Raw genomic sequence first — 21,014 nt, forward strand, 5'->3', positions numbered from 1 at the left:
GATTATTTTACTATGATAATATTTGTGTAAAAAACCATCTGCCTGCCACCGAACACTCCTAATATTTACATGGACCACACCAGTGCTAAGGTCAGTGTGAGCCTGCTGGTTTAGAAAGCCAACTATTACCAGGAGGCTGCAGATGGCAGTACAGGACTGTGAATGGCTAGATGTTAAATCTCAGAAATCTCTCTGTTTTGATGCAGTTTTGTAGCTAAGTTATTTATTCTTTGTTATTTATGATGAAATTTTGTGCCGTAATCAAGGCTTGCTTCTGTTGTGTGCTCACTCTGTTGACTGGATTGGAGGTAACTTTCCCGCGCACGACAGTCCTTCTTCTCAGCCTAGTCTAGCAAGTGTAACAGAAGATGACAGCTAAGAAGAGTGATATACTTTAGTAGCAGATGTAAAGGTGAATTCCCATTTTTTAATTAGCCTTCTGTGATACCATTGATCCATACATTCATGTTTCTGGTGATTTTCACTCATTTTTTTGTGGGGCTAGTATACCATCACTTTAACAGAGCATGTTGGAAGACTTTGAAAAGAGAGGACAGTTATGTGTCTATGCTCTGGCAGACCTCTAGGTTTCCTCCTAAAAACCTTCTGAGATGTGGCTTAGCTGTTCAGATGCTAAATAATTTCTTACAAGAATGACTGAAAACAAATCTAGGCCCGGATCTTGCAGACGTGTTTTAGTATTCTGACTTCAAACACTGCATAGGATTAGTCACATGCAGAAAGCATTTATGGAACTGATGCTTGTGATGAAATACAAAAACCAGAAGAGCCTACTTCCAGATAATAAAATAAGATGCATAACATTTTTGCTACATAGAATAAATTAATTATAGATTTATAGTCAGTTTGGGATTTAAGAGACCTGGATTTGAATTCCAGTTCTCTCACAGACTTCCTTCTGTGACCTTTGAGCAGGGCAGTTTGCTTGAGCTGTAACAGAAAGCAACGTTTTTGGAGAGAGGCTGCAGGAACTACAGAACTCTTGGAATACTTATTATTTGCTTCTAATGAGGCTGGCAGCAAGAGATAAATTCACTTTCTGTCCAAGAATCTGTGTGTGTGACTTCTGATGTTTTGCCACTGCAAGCAAGGAGAGAGATCATAGCTGCCATGTTTGACATAAAAGCATAGGAAGCTGCAAGGGAGAATCTGCACACCCTATAAAAGATTTTGTGCATGTGCCCCTTGGCCAGCTCAGTTACATCATTAGTGCCGGGTGCTCTCCATTTCCCGAGGTGCTTACTGTGAGTGCTTGGGAAGAGCAGGAACGCGGAGTGCTGAGCCAAGTGTTTGGCTATGCCTCCACCTTCCAGAAACCGCACAGTTTGTGACTGTAAATGGTGCTCGGAGAAGCCTCTCTTTTGCTGGGTTGGAAGACTTTTGTGAAGTGAGAGCCAGTATTGTGTGGTTTGGAAGAGGCTCTTTGGAGATTAACAGCAGATCGGTAGATTCCTCCACTGCCTCTTACTGTTACGATCAGAAGAAGGGACATCAGCCTGGGGTTTGGGAGAGCCAGCATTATGTCCATGTTCTCCTCTGGGTTGTGGGGTTGGACCCCACGCAAATCTCGAAGCACCAGGGCATCCTGGGAGGAGGGCAGAGGAGGAAGAGAAAGCCCTCAACGGGCCAGGTTTGCTGCAAGTGTTACAGTGGTGGCTTCACTCACAGACCTCAAAGGTGTTTCTTGGTAGACCTCTGGGCAGGTGAAGCAGGCAGGGTGGAAGCTGGGGATGATTTACCCCCCTCCTGCAGATGATCTCTGATTTGCTCAGTCTGGAGCCAGCGCTGAGGGTAGTTGTGCTAAGCAAGACATGTCCCTCTACATAGCCACGCCTCCCCCTGCAGCCTCTTCTTCCTCTGTCAGAGGTTACCATCACCCCTGCTCTGCCAGAATAACCACTCTCTGAGTTGATTTCCTTGATCTTCAGTGCTGTAAACAACAAGTCTTTGCTACCCCTTACTTTTTTTCCTGAACTGCGTGAACAGGAGGTTACACATGTGGTTATTCTGGCAGACCTGAGCAGGTGTCAGCCTTTGATGAGGGGAAGAGGAGAGCATCTGGGGACAGGAGCATGGCTACAGCCGGTGTGGGAAGCATGGAAAAGGCCACAGGCTAGGTTGTCACAAGCACTAGGAGTCTCTGTGGGTCCAGGCCTTAATTTCTTCGTGCCTCATTTTGCAGTTGGTAAAGTGGAGATGAAGGTGTCTCCCTGCTTCACCCAGGGGGGCTGCCCACATTGACGGTAGAATTACTGAGGGAGTCAAATGGCACATTCATGTATCTTTAGACTGGAAATAGGTTGAAATGTGTGACTGTTTGGTTATTTTAATCTGATTCAGAAGCTAAAAGTTAGAGTTACACTCAGCACTGTGATAGATCTGGAAAGCCTGTGCTGTGGGTGGATCATGGGTGTGCCTTTAAACTCACCCTGATCCATATGCAAGATAGCAGAGAGAAGCTAAATGTTTGGGTAGACATGGCAAAAATGCAAATACTGGCACCAGCTACCACATCTGAAAAAATGCCTGCTTGTGAGAAGATCCAAACTTCAAGTCTGTGAGTGAGAAGTCCTCTGTTTACCCACAGAGCAGGTCCTGCAGTTGAACAAACTTCTTGTGTTTCCTCATCAATGTGCCATCACTTTGTCCTTTAGGGACCACCGGTGAGGGATGCCTAATCAGTTCCTGGCATGTGGCCACTAATTCATGGCACGCAGATTTCTAAACAGCTACTAGATGGCTTTGGATTACTGCTGGCCATAACTGGACTCAGACCAATGAATGGGAGGGTTAAAAAGATCATGTTTTCCTTCCTGCTATTCAGGCAACTCAGTCTCCCAGGACTGCAATTTTAAAAGCCTTGAATCTTTGCACAGTGTCAGGGAAAGGACGCCTTCTTAATTACACCTGTACAGTGGTGCGCTGTCTTCAGGCTTTCACAGGTTGGAAAACACATGTACAGCTATGCTTATAGACTTACACAAGATAAACAGTTTTTTTTCTTTAAGAAACAGCTCATGAAAGTGTGGTTGGCAAGGTATAGGTGGTCTTTATGTAGGAGGGAGCTTACAGTAAAAATATACAGATGGGATTAGGAAAAAATTCTTATATGTAAACTATATAGTACATGAAAGAAATAGACAGGTTAGGTACAAGCAGATTGTCTAAGTGATAAAGCACACCAAGAAAAAATATTAATCTGGACTGATTATGAGTTGCAGAGGCCTTTGATTGTCTTGAACACTGCAAACTCATTATAGTTATCAACTGAAACTGGAAAGAAACTATAAAATGTGCTCCATTCATTTAGAATAAAGTGGTCTTCTCTCCCCTCTGCCTGTACAGATTTCAACCACTTTTCCAGTTCCACCCATCTCTTGGAAAATTTGGAGTATTCAAAACTACATTTCATTAAAACACCTCACCTAATCTCTGAAAGGGCACATGTGTAAGTGTCTTGTGTGTGGATTAACTAGTGCCCTATTCACTTTTCCCAAAACACTGTTTCTTTCTTGTGCCAAAAAACTGCTTAATTTTCTACCAAAATTGACACATAAGCTTTTTTTGAGTAAGCTTTTTTGAATGACTGACCTTCCTTCTCAGAATGATACTACACCAGCTTTAAAAGACAGTACCTCACTCAGCTGATATTTTGAAGAAGCTGGACTGATTTAACATATTTCAGAAAAGAGGAATAAACTAAGTGACCTGTATAGCCTGAGGCAGCTATTCCCACCACCTTAAACAAGTAGATGCAAGCTAGATGTGGAGTTTGGTAGCTGATGGGAGGTATCAGGCAGAGTTTTCTGGGAATTTGTGTTAGAATTGTTCTGCTCAATCATGACATTCAAACACCATAATGCAAACAAGAAAAATGTGTTAAATTAAGGACAGTCCATACCTTGATGTCTCCAGTACCAATTCTGTTGTTACTCTCTATACTAAGTTAGAAATAGTTAAATGGCTTTCCAGTGGTGATAACTTTATTGCACTTGTATCCTAAATCACTTTTAAGTAAGAACAAATGATTATGCTTTTCTTTTGGAGTGCTGTGAAATATTTATGATTTTGACACTGCCTCACACGACATTCTTGTCTCTAAATTGGAGAGACATGGGTTTGATGAATGGACTACTCAGTGGATAAGGAATTGTCTGGATGGTCACGCTCAGAGAGTTGCAGTCAACAGCTCGTCGTCCCAGTGGAGAGCAGTGATGAGTGGTGTTCCTCAGGGGTCGGTGTTGGGACTGACACTGTTTAACATCTTTGTTGGTGACATGGACAGTGGAATTGAGTGCACCCTCAGCAAATTTCCCAACAACACCAAGCTGTGTGGTGTCGTTGACACACTGGAAGGAAGAGATGCCATCCAGAGGGACCTGGACAGGCTTGAGGGGTGGGCCCTTGCAAACCTCATGAAGTTCAACAAGGCCAAGTGCAAGGTCCTGCACATGGTTCGAGGCAATCCCAAGCACAAATACAGGCTGAGCAATGAGTAGATTGAGAGCAACCCTGAGGAGAAGGACTTAGGGGTATTAGTGGAAGAAAAACTGACTATGAGCCAGCAATGTGCGCTCGCAGCCCAGAAAACCAACCACGTCCTGGGCTGCATCAAGAGAAGTGTGGCCAGCAGGTCGAGGGAGGGGATTCTGTTCCTCTACTCTGCTCTTGTGAGACCCCACCTGGAGTACTGTGTTCAGCTCTGGGGCCCCCAACACAAGAAGGACACGGACCTGCTCGAGCGGGTCCAGAGAAGGCCACGAATATGATCAGGGGTCTGGAGCACCTCCTCAGTGAAGACAGGCTGAGAGAGTTGGGGTTGTTCAGCTTGGAGAAGAGAAGGCTCTGGGCAGGACCTGATAGTGGCCTTCCAGTACTGAAAGGGGGCTACAGGGAAGGTGGGGAGAGACTCTTTATCAGGGGGTGTAGTGATAGGACTAGGGGTAATGGTTTTGAACTGAAAGAGGGTAGACTTGGATTAGATGTAAGGATGAAATTCTTCACTGTGCGGGGGGTGAGACACTGGCACAGGTTGCCCAGAGCAGCTGTGGCTGCCCCCTCCCTGGAAGTGTTCAAGGCCAAGCTGGACGGGGCTTTGAGCAACCTGGGCTGGTGGAAGGTGTCCCTGCCCAGGGCAGGGGGTTGGGACTGAGTGATCTTTAAGGTCGCTTCCAACCCAAACCATTCTATGATTTTATGATTAAAGTATAATCAGAAGCAATTCACAAAATTATAATGCTTAGTCTGAGCTCTGTCATGAGGATTTGTAGAGGACCTAAATATCAGAGTATTTTATGACTCTAATAAGCTTTAAGAATCACATCACCATCTGATGCAAATCAACACACCTCTGTTTGGATGCATGTATTTTTCCACTGAGCATTTAATTATAATACAGTAAAATTCACTGTTGTTGAATTATTTTCTGTGAGCTCAAGTTGTAGAACAACAGTATATTCAATGCTACAGTCATGCAACATTTCATAATCTTAATTTCCTTTTTAAAGACTGGAGCTATCCTACTAATAGTATTAAAGACATCCTCAGACAATTGAAAACAACAACAGTAACTTCTGCAAGTATGTAATTATGTTAAGCTGAAAAAAGATCTGCTGCTTATACAACTTAACTAATGCAAATAACCAAATAGCAGCTGGCATCCTCTTTGGCTCAGTTCTTACAAACTTAGTTCTTCTTTCCTTTTGTCCATCTTCAGCCACTACGTTGCTCACTGTAGTCACATGAATGTTTGCAGTGTCTAGTAGTAAGGTCATCCACAGAGAGGCACAGGCTGCTTTCTGGCACATGCGTAAGGGTATATAGTACGTATGAGTGATAAGCATGTGCTTATGGGTGAAAAAGTGGAGTATGTATTACTATATACTTTAGCTTTGAATTTCGTAGCTGCTGTGAGATATTCTACATCTGAATCATAATGTGAAATACTTTATTACTTTTGTTCAGAGGGTGTTTTTCAGTTGTGAGAACAATAAATTTAATTTCATAATGATACAGGAACAGTGGATTAAAATTAGCCAATGTTGAGCAAGCTCTCTCTTTCTCCAAACCTATATGTGATCTGCTTTCTTATTAAATTTTACACAAAATTTTAAATATATATTTTTAGTTAACAGCAAAAATTAGGATCTTCAAGAACAAATTCCATATGGAGCTGTAAATTAAAAACCTGTCTGAGAACTCTGTGAAGAGAAACCAAGTAGAAATGATGAAGAGAACTCAGGGCCATTAAAAGCTAACACTGTGGGAAATGTCATAGATAGTGACCACTTGCCTATGACACCTTCTAAATCCATTTGTAAATGCACCATTACCTGAGGAATCATCTCTAGGTACTACAATTATTCAAAATTAGCTTGCTACATGGGCTGTCATCTCTTGTACACCTTCATTGTTGGCATTCCTGTGCTGGAGTGGCAAGCAGGCAAGGGGAAGAAGGAAGCATGGCCTATGGTGCTCTCGTGGTGCATGGCTGAAGATTGATGGTTCTGGAAGGAGAGCTTGAGGGTGTCTTAATTTCTGTTCTGTTGGCAATGGCATTATGTACCTGTGACACAAAATCAATTATGCTGCATCTGGGTATGTCTGTGTTGAAGCCTCTGATGCCTTGGGCTCTCTCATCTCATACTTCTTCATGGGATGTTTGAAGGAGGAATAAAGCATCAGATAGAAATCCACGCAGCCTTTACAGTAAAGTCAGTGCTGTTTTCTATACAGGTGACAGAGCCATTTATTATAAATAAGAGTATGGGAACAGTTGCTCTGGGCCAGTTCATTTGGTCAGTGGTCAATAATGGATGCATAAGGAAGAATGAGAACAGGGAAGTATGCAACAGTACTTCTAAAATGCTCTCCAGCCTCCTCCCTTGACTAAACATCTCTATTTTCATGTTATTGTTTTTACCCATGTCCATATCCATTCCCATTCAGACCCTCCTTCCTGTGCCAACCCAGAATCAAAGAGAGGGGTTTCTGCAGGCGGCCACTGTTTCTTTCACCAGGGAAAGGGGAATAAAGATACACATAATATTTTTCAGTCAGACATTTTTGGGGATGAGAAATGGCTTTGCTTTGGAAATTAAATGTTTTTATTTCTTTATTAGTTTTCAAACTCGCAAGTTTTTTTTAGCTCAGATGGCCTAAGCTCACTATATTTAAAAATGCTCTGATCCAAATAAACCCCAAATCCAAAAGTGGAAAATTTTCTTCCCAGAATTTTCCATGACAAATATTTTTGGCTAATTTTTGCCAGTTCTTGTGGGGATTTCTCTGTGTGTCTTTCTGCTCCTCTGAAAGTGCAGGCACAGGTCCCCAGGCTCAGGGATCCCATACCTGTGGCAGCGTGGTGCTTCCCAGCGTGCTTGCATCTCGACCTGCACAGACTGTGCAACCTGGATAAGAGCAAATCCCACGTGGTGCTGGAGAAGACAATTGTCTTCTGCCCCCTGGCCCCATGTCTGCAGCTGCCCACATTGTAGCCCCGTGTCTTAAACCTCTCACCCAGGTCACTGTTTGTTTCCTAGAGAAAGCTGTGGCTGTCGTCTGAGCCAGCAGGATCATGTAATTTCAAATCACTCCTTTGGGTGAAGGCACAGGGAGTGACTGTCAGGGAAAGCGTTAAGCCCCCAAGTCCTGTAAGCTTTAAGCTATGCCTTTAGTAATGTTATAAGACATAACAGGTCTGGTTTAGGAGCATAATATTACTTATAACTGCAGTCTTAATGAAAAATCATTCCAGATTTAATCTGATAAGGTAAAAAGAGATCCTGGTAAACCTGAAAGATTTGAGGGTTAAAGAATTAGATGACATCTGATCTTTAAATGTATTGCAGCAAAAATTCTTAACAAAAGCAGCTCTTGTTAGCCAAGCACAGCAGATGAACAACAAATACAAAAAGAGAAAAAAAAGCCCCAGCAACCTGCATCTGGTTTAAATACAACTGAATAGTGTAATGGTCAGAATAAATTAGCAAGCAAAAGGGAAAATCTCATGTTGCCTAAAAGATGGTAAAATAGATTTGGTGGTGTTCATTACTTGCTTTTGGAGCTGCATGACCAGCATGCTAATGCATCATGCCTTTTATACATTTGCTAGGCAGCAGTTTGGTTGGTTGAATTGCCCTTTCATGTTCTCTCCCGTTCTCATTTAACATTAACTTCAAATAAATGAATAAAAGGGAAAAGCAGCAATATAAAGTAGAAGATCTGGGGATTGCACTTCATGTGAGCCAGTTGATCCCAAAAGCTGAACAGTTGTTTTTATCTGGAAGCTCTCCCATGCTAGCAAGTCTTGTGGAGGGACTTCTCAGCTGTGCTGCCTGGCTTGGATCAGCCGTAGTGGACTATTGCATCCTTCTGCATGGTATGGACATAGTAATCTGCATTTCTTATCATGTTCTTCAACATGAGCTAAGCCATGTCGCTTTTCTCCAGCAGTGTAGGTGCAGAGTGGGAGCCACCGACCTCTGCTAACACAAGCCCAGGCCTGTCCCAGCTAACCCATGTGGCATACCCATCTATTTCTCCACCCCAAGTAGTTGAGGTTGGTGATCTGCTCTGATCTCAGGAGCTTAGGTTTGGAAGGATCTGAATAAATCATGTGCATAGCAATTAATGGTCCTATTTTATCAGCTCCTCCCTCCACTTCCTGCAGTGTGCAGAACAGTTTGGGAGGTGCTGAGAGATGTGGGGGTCTGGCTCTGGGGGGTGAAGAGGACATGTCCTGCTCCTGGCACCCTGCAAGGTAGAAATGGCCAGATCCTGGAAACACAAGTCATGGGGCTGTCATCCCTTGTCAGGACCATGATGTCCCTCTTGAAGATTAGGGAAATCCTGGTGAAATGCAGAGCAGAGCATTTCCTTTATGCTGTCTTTTCTGTTGGCTTCTTGTCCACATCATCATGAGGAGACCCAGTCTTAGGGGGGGCACAGAAGGGCAAGTTGATGCCGGAGGTGCCAGCGTTTACTCCCTTGGGGACTTACAGACACAAAAGCCAGTTCCTGGCAGGACAACTGGAACAACTCTGCAGAAGTTAGCAGGGGGTCCTTTGGCTTGCCAGAGTAAATAATACTCTATGGACAACACAGCAGCTTTACAGAATGGAGAAAATTGCTTGGCACAGGGAGGGAAATGTATTATTTGTGACATATATACTTCTCTCGTGCTTTCTGAGGGCCTGTTCCGAGGTTGCTCTTTTTAAGGGCAGGAATGTAGAGTTTGCTATGGATGAAGTTGTATGCAGTAATGAACCACTTGAGGCTATTTTTCTTTTAAATGCATGAATTGTAGGTAAGTTATTTTAAATTCTTATCGTGGGATGTGGGGATCATTAGCAACCTGGTCAAGTAAAGCAAAGTTGCCTCATTTCTAAAATGCCCAATTCAGTATGTCTGTGATTACCGAACATATAAACTTGGTGGGGTCCTGGTTTATGATTGCATTCAGTGCTTAATTTACAATCGATTTAGCAATTTAGCACAGTGAGAGTAGGCTTAGTGTTTTGTTTTGTTTGTTTGTTTGTTTGTTTTTAAATTTTGTATTTTAAAATGGCCACAAAAAAAATACTTCTGATAAGAAAGCAAGCATGATAGCCTCAATCATGCTGACTTCCAGATTTTTTGGTTAAAAAAAAAAAAGACATTTGCTGACATCTCGCATTGCCATATGACTGTTTTCAATGTTTTCCATGACTTTTTTCCTGGACCACATTTGTTTTTAAGTGATGTATTTCCTAGCCAGGAATTTTAGCTGTGCTCTCCATCCATTTGAGTGGCGCATTGTGAGATTCCGTCAGAGCAGCTTGAACTCTCAGAGAGTTTCTTGGCTTACATGTGATTCAGGCACATATGGAGAAGATATCAGCTGGAGAGATTGTACAGGCCTTCAAAATTTTTTTTGCTCAAGACCTGTTTGAAAACTCCCGTCAATTTTGTTTTTAAATGCGTTTATGGAAATGGTCTAAATCCTCTACATGTTGATTCAGTTTGCTTTCCGAGACCACAGCAGATCATTTACTGGTTAGTTACACTCTTTCAAATTGAGAAACCCGTAAAGAGTGAGTGAGACCTGGAAATCTAATTATTAGTTGCTTAGAGCTTCCAAGGGTGAAACCTTGCACTCAGGTCCTTACCACATACTGCTGATTTTAATAATTTATGTGGGTGTGTGGTTTTTATTGTCAAGAACTCACTTTGCTTGATTTGGACAATTTTAGCTGGGGACTGATGCGGTCAAGTGCTTCTTTGCGTCAAGAAGATTTGAAGGAACTCCAGTCTTGCAGCGGCACCCTGCCGCTCACTAGGACTGGCCACCCAAGACATGAAAGCAGTAGAATTGGCTGGGTTTTTTTAGTGTTCTGTGTTCCAGTTGCTCCCTAATGGTGGAAGGGCACCTTCTGGAGCATGGTTGCATTGGACATGGATGCAGGAGTGATTTGCATTGTGGGACCTACACACACAAAGGAAAAGGCATATTCTTCATGCTGGTGGTCATTTCTTTTTACTCAGTGTTCAGCCTCTATCAAGATGAGGTATGGATTCCTATTGGGTGAAAGCTGTCATGCTATGCGTTTAATAATATAGCTTTGGGGTATGTCAGCAGGAAATATACCAGCAAAACATTTATATAACTGGCTCTCAGCAAACAGTTAACACAAGGTTACAGAGTAAAGGCAGCTTTTGGTCAGCCTCCAATTACTTTCACACTTTACTATCAGTTGCTGCATAAATCCAAGATAGACAGTGATGAGATCTGGGCAGGAAAATTCTTCCAAATAATTGATTTTCCAGATATGCATGAGTAAATGGCTAAGATACTGCTAGTGTTTTGTCTAGAGAGTCAACACTGCTTTTGTAAAGAGTTCTCACAGGTTTGATCCAGCATCATTAAATTAGGAGGTATCTTGCAGTTTGAATAAAAACTAACCAGAATCAAGCTAAGTGGAAGAATTACTGAGTGTTCTGATCAAAAAAAAAGTATCTTCTTCCTCTTAACAAAGCTCTATTATCCCAGCCAGCAAATTTTTTTATTACCCATAAAAAGAAAGTATCCCCTTGCAAAATAATCATTTCCTAAACATGGGGGATGATGATGTTAGCACAGATATTAAGTAGGAGGCTGGATCTCTCTTTTAAGCTATCTGAAATCACTCAAAATAGGTTTTTACATTGAGCCATGGAGAATTTAAGAGACAATGTAAGAAACTTGTTAAACTTGCTATGTATTTTACATCCACTTGGGGAACACTTTAACTCCTGTCCAAAGATGTTGAAAACACCTCACTCAGCAGAATAACTATTACCTATTCCTTGTATTAAAAAATTCAGTTTCAGTATTAATTTATTAGCAGAACAAGATGTATAAAGATTTATGGGTGAAATTCCTCCCTTGCAGGGAGCCAGAGCTAGCTCTAGGCACTACTTAAATACTGCTTTACCTTTGCTTTGCGAAATCCAGTGACTTTTAAATGGTGACTAGGCTGCTGACTGACCTTCTCCACATGGAAGAGTTTCATGGTGGGTGAAAGAAAAGGGACATCTGTCTTTGAAATTGGTTTCCAGCTTAGTGCATACAAATCTAATCACCAGGAAGGTTTAATCAAGAGAAAATTAAAACTAAGAAGAAATTTCCCACTCAGTAAAAATCAAAACCTGTGATTGACAAGTGTTCAGGAAATACGAAATCAGGATTTCTCTTTTACTTTCACTCTAGATTCACACTCATTTACTGCTTAGAGATGGAAATATTCACCTTTTACTGTTTAAAATTAAATGAATACCTGTTGATAATAAGAGCATGCTTAGTCCTTACTGAGCCTTCAGAAGCACCTTAAATATATGCAGTCCTTTCTGATCATTGACATGGTTTCTATCTCTGGATCTAGTTGATTAAGGAACAGACTAAAGACAGAAAAAAGTGATGGAAGACTTCAGCATAATGATCAGGCAAATAATACATATGCCTCTTATTATGTATGAAAATATTTGTATACATAATCCTTATTTTAGCCTTTACAGCTGAACTCTATTTTCTCTTGAGAACAAATTTAAAATCTTCAGTTATTGTAATCAATAGACATAATTGTGGAGTGAGATGTTTCCCCAAATGAGTAGAGAAACTGCTGAAGAACTTGGCTTTACATTGTTAACAGTACATAAACATTATTTCTAACTTATTCCTGTTCTATCATGCATGCCAACACATGCACCTTTACATTGTTGTAGTGCCTTATGGTCCGGTACCTCACTGACCAGGTGTCGGTCAAAAAGGAGGATTGCCCCAAATGTAAAATGGAATAACAACAATGATTTCTAACATAATGCACAGTAGAATCATCACCTTAGCCAGATAATCAATTCCAACATTTTATAAGCAAGACAAACAACAGTTTTAGGTATGGATTTGGAGAGTAATGGTGAGAGAGTTCATCATGTCTTTTCACACATTTTCAGCTTTGAAGCTATATGCTCATCCCAAGCATGAGTGAAAGCATGAAGCACTACCTTGAAACATTTTTTTTTTTATGTTTCAGCTTTTCTCGTTCTTTCATTTGTGACTTCTGTCACATTCTTCAGGTAGGTAGGTGAGTTTCACGCCTTTATGTTAAAGAAGAGTTTTTTGAGCTTGAGTTTTTGAATAAAAATCTACAGTGAAATGTAAACAGGAGTCTTTTTCTACTGCAGGATGAGAGCAACTTGTCTTCAAGTAAATGGGAGTTATTTATGTGCAAGGCCTTGGGAGGTTTGCATAAGTAATAGATGCAATTAGACACTATTATAGAGAATAAATGAACAAAATTTACAGGGTGCTATATTCAGTATATGCAGGTAGTTTAATTTATTATAATTAATATTTTTAACTATCTGTTGGAGACCTCTGGAAATATTATTTCTGAGGAGAAATGCAATTATAGGTACAGAATATGATAAATTAATATTTATATTCCTATGTATTGTAGAAAAACACAGTTTGAAAGAGCTCTTTTATTAAACAAGACAGGATTGAAAATGAAGGGGAGGATTGCACAATGCACACTGCATATGATGGTTGAGAGATGAGATCACCAGAGCAGCTAGGAGTTAAGACATGTGGTTTGAATTAGGGGTACCTACTTTCTAGATGCTCTGTGTATTTGATAGAAGATATCTCAAAGGCAAATGAGAACAGCTCCAAGGACAGGAACATCTTTAGAGATCTTACACTTCACAGTTCTGGAGCCATAATGTCCTTTCTTTTTTCCTCCTGTAGTCTACCAGTGTGGAAATCAAACAACTGTGTTTCCATAGGAGTATTGTTCCCATCATAAAAAAATTTAAACACTCGAGGCGTTAGGGAAAACACGAGAGTCTGAGCTAGATCTTAATGCATTGCAAGAGGTGATTAGGAGAATATTTGTTTCTTCACAGAGGCAGTTATTGAAAAAACTAAATGGGTGAGTTTTGAAATACAGCAGTTTAGATATTCAATACTGTTTAAGCATACAGGTTGTCAGACAACTGAGCCTCTGAAAAAGGATAAAAAAGGCAGTGTATCTACTCACATGTTCAAAAGTATAATGTCATTCCATGGCTGTTTAAAATAATGTTTTTGTAACTGCATACCCTACTGGAACAAGTACCATTTATAATACTGATATTTTTTAGTCTTCTGTATGTTTGCACTCAAAAATACACAGTGGAGACTTCACTGGATGCCAAGAAGTGTAACTTTACCAGTTGTAAGATGAATACAAAAGGACAAAAAGTTATTCTTTGACTGCATTCATTAATTTGTTTGCACCAGCAAAAGATAGATTAATGCTGACATAAGTTTAAGGCTCTAAAAGTAACCAACTTACCTCCTGATAACTAAGAGTAACCTTCTTTAATATAAAGCCAAAGGTTATTCTAACTTTCAGTGTCTGGAGCTTGCTCTGCAGGGAGCCAGCTTGGGTGTACTTGCACCGCAGTCCTGAAACCTGAGTGTTGCAGGGAGCAACGCCTGGTAATGCCAGACCACTCGTGTATTCAGTGGGGGACTTCCATGCAACCTGCCCAGCTGAGCAGTGTGGTGCCTGCTGATGCATCAACACCACGCTCAGGGATCTGGAAAAGCTTGTTCTGCTGCATGCAGTGTTGCAGGAAGGCATCAGTATGAGCTTGAACTGTGCCACGTCTGTGCTGAGAAGCCCTCCTGGGCCTCAAAATCACTAGGGGTACAACACAAACATCTGAGCAAGGCCTGCAAGATCCACTCTGGATCTCAAAGCTAATATTTTAATTATCTGAGATATCTTTGGCCCCTGTTTACATTGTGTAATGGAGTATAATGTCAGGACCGCATAAACTCAGGTGTTTTCCTTGGAATTGGTGAGGATTTCATGAGGCCTATGGATTTGGTTTAAATATACACGTATCTTTTGGACATGTGTTACTGCAGAGAAATTCAGTCCTTAGTGTCTGAGCTTGTCTGCCTTGCAGCCTATGAGAAATTCCAATCAGCCAAGGGTGTTTGTTTAATGGTAGCACAACACTGGATGTCAGTTGGGATTTCTATTATGCTGTATGGATGCTCACTAGCTGGCCACATTTGAGCTAGTTCTACTTCTCTTAGTGTTAATAACACAACTCCAATCCATTTCAATGAAGGCAAAGTGTGCTTGTGTTAGTCTGCTCTTAACTTATATGCCTAGACTGAAAATACCCTGATTCCCACTATAAGAACATGAGGAAGAGCACTATAATTGTAGCTATAGCAGTGTTTCCACAAATGATACCACTGTCCTTTCTTCTGTCATGTTACAAAAATAACTGTCACATTCAGTGTTACTTCTTATGGTATAAGACCTTATAGAAATCATTACAGATCAGACTTACTGTTTGGCTCTATAAATATCCACTGAGAATCTATTAACATTGTTTGAAAAATACAGTGCATTTATTTATTAATTTATTTTTGCAGAAGCAGAAAAACATTCCTCAACTATGGGAAACCTATGCAACAGCTTCAAAAAGAAGCAAAACCAGCTTCTCCAGATGAAACAACTGTAACATAGTAGGATGTCTTTGGTTGTCATAAAATGTCTGGTTCTTCTAGGGACTATTTTGACAGTTTTAACAGTAAGCTGATATATTTTTTTTTTTTAATAATATTACTCTTATTACATCTCTAAATTAAAAAAAAAAAAAAAAAGAAAATAGGGTATAGCAGGGCAGGACATCAGATGCACAGGAAAGATATAGGGAACATCTTCCAGACCTTATGCATCCCGGTCCTGTGGAATAGAGAGTACTAAACCAACAGGAGGTATTTAGCACGTGTCTTGATGCCAGTGGTGCAGTAAGTTTTAACTGCTGATTGTTTTTGCTAAGAAAAAGTTGCTTGATAGGCTACACTGTGCTGGCAGGGAAGGAAAGCCCTCCCTCAGATAAGAAACTAGTTGAACATTTGATTCTTTCCATGCTACGTGAAGCAGATACATGATTACTGGGTTTTGCTCTCTCAGATATGTATCTTAGCTGAAGTTGGTCAGAAGTATCTTTTTGTTAAACCATTGCTCTAACTGTGTGCTCTATTTAGGAAAGGGATTTCATTTCTCTTTTCAGTGGTGCCCAGTGACAGGACCAGATGCAATGGGCAAAAACTGAAACAAAGTAGGCTCCGTCTGAACATCAGGAAACACTTTTATATTGTGAGGGTGACCAAGCGCTAGCACAGGCTGCCCAGAGTGGTGGTGGATTCTCCATCCCCAGAGGTATTCACAGGTTGCCTGGGCACAGTCCTGGGCAACCGGCTCTGGGCGGCCCTGCTTGATCAGGGGGCTTGGACCAGATGCCCTCCAGAGGTCCCGTCCAACCTCAGCCATCTGTGATTCTGTAATTCTCCATTTCTTTCTCGTTGCTGTGCTAGGCTCACAGACTATTTGTTTGTGATGTTTGGATAATGTTAGCTGTAAGCATTTTGAATGATCTAGTGTGAAAAAATCAACACTCTCCCTGGGGTCTGTCACACATTTAATGTTTTTGGTAGCTGTTTCAGACCAGAATTCTATTAGGCTGTACTGTCTTTGTTTGCTTTGTTCAGTGTCAGAAACTTTGCTGAAGTGTACATCAAATAAAGACTTAGTAAAAGAATACCCAGGGAAAGCAGCAATGAGGGTCCATTATAGACCAGTCCAATGGTCAATCAAATGCTGCTCCCAGGCGCAGTAGCTGTGCATGCACATGTGTGTAAGAAGAAAGTCTTGCTAATAGATCGTCAATATGGGAAGTCTCTATAGTAAAAAGAGAGAAATGGGTGAAAAAGAGTAACCTGGGGAGGAGAGTGGAGCTGGCTCAGTCCACAAGTGTGCTGTCTTTCACTGCAGGACATAGAAGTACCGTGGATGCCTCAAAGGAATGATTTTGGTCCTCAAGCAATAATGCCGTGTGCTGTGAAGGGGTGCTCAAATTCTAAGTAAAACCTAGTTTAGATGCAAAACATCCTTTACATCAGCAATAAAACAAGCCAAAGAAGCATATCCCTCCTCCCCCCAAAAGTCTTTAACTGTTGCCTGAAACAGTTAAAGAAATTAGTTGGAAAACATTAAATTTTTTTTTTTTTTTTTTTTTTTAAGAATTGAGTCCACACCATCTGTGGTTCATGCCTCCCTTTATTATCTGTGGCTAAGGCAAATAACACAACATATAAATGAATAGTAAGCCTCACATTTCAGAAGAAAGAATATATATATATTTTTTTTTTTTCTCATAGCAAAGAGTAGAAATTTGAAGTAAGATTATGGAACAATTAAAACCAGTGAGATACTACACAGCGACAACAAAGAGTAGAATTTCTGGTAGCACTGGAAAAGTCAACTACAGCAACATCTTGCAATGGTGCATGCTGAAATGCCTGTGAGCCGTGTCTTAGAAGGCATATGAAATCTTTGCTGCTAATGCCATATTTCTCAGACCCACATACCATTTTAGGGGTCAAATCCATTCACTGCAGCTCTGGTAGAAACAATTTGCGTTATGGTGTTACTGAATTTTCACAATGTACTTGTTTGTTTAGTTTGAAGAAACTGACAAGGAAGAATGAGAAGAAAAGGAGAAATGGAGAAAGAGAGAAAGAGAAGAGAAAGAGAAACAGGAAGGAAGGAAAGAAGGGAAGAATGAAGAAGCAAGAAAACAAGAAAGAGTAATAAGAAGGAAAAGACAATTCTCCCCCTCATCCACCAAGATGACTGAATGGCTAACAAAAGGGTTATTCAATGCTGTGCTGTAATACCTTATTTTAGTTTCTGATCTGAAATCCTTTGACGTCAATGAACTTCCATTGACTTTAATATACTCCGGATCAAGCTTGTCATGTGGATCTCAGACTTACCATCTGTGAATTAACATGAATCTGTGGATTAGTTTTCCAGAACAAACAAATAACTTTAAAAAGTAATTAGGCTGGTATTTTAACATTAGAAGTTTACAATACACACACAGGTCCCTAAGAAGACGTGTAGCACAGTTTTTTTGAATGGTGTATGATCAAGTAATTTTCTTAACAGTGTTTTCTGTTAGGGTTGACAGTATTTAGGTTAATGGAAAACATGCCTGTCTTGCAAAGTATTTCCACCAGAAATATTGGAGTCTGAACAAAAATATTTTCCTATTCTGAAAAACATGTGGAGCTGCAGTATTGTGCTTCTTTCCCTTTTATGTATCTACCTATATTGCTAAGATTATCCATGTCATTATAATATGTATGTGCAGGAGCTTACATTATATAAATATTTTAAAATGTAGACACACCTGCCTTATACATCTATAATAAATATCTCTAAGGCTCTAATGCCATTTATTCTAGAATTATGATTTCTTGACATATGTGCACTTTTGAAAGTTCAACAAATTATTTAAAAAAAAAAACTATTATAACATTCTTTACTGTGGTATCAACCTATCTTTCAGTTCTAATTCACTGCTATATTCAAGTTTTGTACCTGTATGTACATGTGGAATAGTAATGTGCGCTGGTGATTGGCAATATACCAGTACAACAGAAATATCATGAACCTAAGTAAGAAATGCTAGTGAAGCTGTTAGACATGGACAATTTCAAGACACTGTATCCCCTGCCCTCAGCCAACAAATACCCTGTGGGCTCTTCAGTGGTGCCTGTAGGACAGTGAATCCCATCTTTAGTCTCTGGGGATTGGATGAAGCAGTAGGTTGTACCGATGTAGGAGCCCCATGGGAGAGGGCTCCCATGGGAGAGGGGTCTCAGACAGAGAAGGAAGAGTAGGGTCCAGGATTCCCCATGACATTTCCATGTGGAACCCCTAGGACAAATCCCAGCCTGCAGAAACATCTGATTGCCTGGCAGCAGCGGCAGCTGAAGAGAGAAGACAGCCCTTCCTCCAGGTACAGATCCAGGACCGTCCTGACCACTGAGAAAGTTTAATAGTGTCAAATATGTGGTAGCATTGGAAATGGTTCAGATTGCATCAGCTGTCAGTAACATAAGCTTAGCTGAGGTAGTTGTCATGTAGCAGAGAAATCTGATCAGTACACTAAAATAATTGGTGTAAACAGAAACTGCTAACAAGTCTTAGAGGCATTATATTGCACCCAAATGAAAATAAAATATCCAGTAAGATCTGAAAGTGCCGTGCAGCTCCCCAGCAGAAAGGCTTGAATGCTTGTAGAGGAGGTAGCATATGTTTTATGTTTAGACCTTTCTGTTCACTTGACTTTCTTCTATCTGTATATTTCAGCATGTTCATGTGATCTTTTATTAGAACTAATTTACAATTTGTTATTAAAATATTATTTTCAATTAAAATATGTTCTGTCCCTCAGAATGATGAAATTAAATAATAAGATCTTAACTGAGAATTTTTGTTTTACAAACTTTATCCATATTTTTGCTTTAGAGGACAATTTTCTGATTCAACAAAGTCATTAAAATATTTTTAAAATCCCACTGCCACTCAATGAGAGTATTATTTAATGGAAACTGTCAGGGATACATGTGTTTGTGTGCATATAAAGAGGATAAAGAATTTTTTTTGTTAGCCTACTCAGACTACTTTTATATATATATTATTCTGTATTATATTTAAATGTGGAACTACCTATTTTAAACCATTTACTAAATTTGTCTGATCAGTGTTCCAAACATTGCCATTTCATGTGGCCATATCATATTATATTGCAATCTCTAAATTGTACACCCTTGAAGGTTCTGCCAAAGTATACAATTTAGTACACAGAAATTAATGGTTGTGGAAAAATATATGTGGTAGTTAGCATATTGCATGTAATTTCTATGGATTTTATATTTGAATATGTTGGCAGAAGCAATTAGAGGGAGACCAAAATGACACCTATTGAGTAGAAATGAATTCCAAAGTCTCTGTGTTGTTATTACATGCTATTTATAAAACTCAACAAAACTTATAATACAGCCCTTTGGAAAGGAGGCTGGAAAAACTCAGGGAACAAGACAATAGAATATGGATTCTCTTAAATGTAACCAGTGTAAATCAGGTTTCCAGCTTCAGGAAAGAGCATGAGTAAGCATAGGGATCCATTTGTGATTTTCTTTCAGAGGTTGCCTCCCAAGAGCAGAGAAAAAGAGGAATGGATGCAAATTGAATGGTGTCTACTGGTGCTGTATCTTTCCTCTGGAAGACTAATAATTTTAATGCCTTCGGTGAAGTTTCAGGAGGCAGGACAGAGATGTACTCACCGTCACTGGAAAGGTGATGCTACTCCTTCTTTCGGTATCCTGTCCCTCCCTGCTCATTTGGTCACCACATCACTGTCACCACTCTTGAGCTCAGGAGAGGTGCTCTGCAGCCCTCTTTTTGCATCAACAAACTAGCAAAAAATATCCAGCAACCCCCTCCTCCTCCTCCCTCAAGCAAGTTGAGGCGCTTAATGGGTCCACTCTGCTCACCCGGCTGCCAAACGAGGGCCAAGGACAGCACGAGGGGAATGGGGCAGGGCAAGGGGAGATGGGGACAGGAGTGTTGGTGGGCTGGGAGGTGAGCTCTGTCCCCACTGGGGCCTTGCACCTTCCACTGTCCTTCCCCGCCTACCAGTGGTGGAAATCCTCATGCTGCTCTTAACAGAGGCAAGACACATTGCAAACCAAAGATTAAAAACTTAACATGTTCAGAAGTGTTTCTTCGTCTAAGCTATTAATTTCTTTCCCTTTCTTGTCACTGAATGAGATGTGGATTTTATGTTCCTCAGAGCTCCTCTGTGTCCAGATAATATTTATACCCATGCAGTATTAAATTAGTCCCATTAAAAGAGTGGACCAAAATACAGCAATATAGTTTTAGCCCTGTTAGTTTTTGCCCTTTTTTTAGCAAAAAGTCTGTATCTAGCTCAGAATAGAAACAGGACTTGTCTATATGTTAGACATTGTTATTCTTTTTCCTATCCTTCTTTGTTACACTCTGGTAAGGAAAAACATACTGAAAGGCTAGAGGCCACTAAGATCCGGTTACGAGCCACATTCTTCTTTCTATGTGCATATGCAGTTTGCGGTGTATAATTAAAACAAATGATTATATTTTATTCAAACAGGAGCTAATCCACGTAGCACTGTAACACTTCCCTCTCAGAAAAAAAACTTGTGTTCAGAGGTTGTAAGGGAATAAGAGGTTGGTGTGTTTAAAACAAAGATGCATTTTATCATCGCATGCTCTTGCATGAATGCCAGTAACCACAATTGAAAACTCCTTGCTTGGATGATGTAGTAAAATGGATCTGACCATGTTAGTCTGATATTTTCTCCTTACAGATGTCAATCACAGTCCTCTCTTTTCTGTGGCTTTCCTTCAGGAGAATTTGACTCCTTGCTAAGCTCTAGGGACCAATGTCGCCATCATTGTTGTGATGGTCTTCTAAATACATATATGGCTTCAATCAATTTTCCTTTGAGATACCCTTTCCTGGACCAGGGTCTAGCTTCTAAACCCAGGAACGGAACCGAATCCTGTTGT

The 21,014-nt window shown here is 40.4% G+C and overlaps 1 long non-coding RNA gene across 1 annotated transcript in view; it reads left to right on the plus strand.

The window, feature by feature from the left end:
* LOC122152962 overlaps positions 1–17,117 on the plus strand; it is a 42,994-nt gene extending 25,877 nt beyond the window's left edge. The window contains exon 2 of the long non-coding RNA XR_006164977.1: positions 17,072–17,117. This is a non-coding gene — a long non-coding RNA (uncharacterized LOC122152962). The remainder of the gene's footprint in view (positions 1–17,071) is intronic.
* The last annotated feature ends 3,897 nt before the right edge of the window (positions 17,118–21,014 follow it).

The sequence above is a fragment of the Tyto alba genome, unplaced genomic scaffold, assembly GCF_018691265.1.
Source record: "Tyto alba isolate M040663 unplaced genomic scaffold, T.alba_DEE_v4.0 Super-Scaffold_14, whole genome shotgun sequence".
NCBI classification, from domain to species: Eukaryota; Metazoa; Chordata; class Aves; order Strigiformes; family Tytonidae; genus Tyto; species Tyto alba.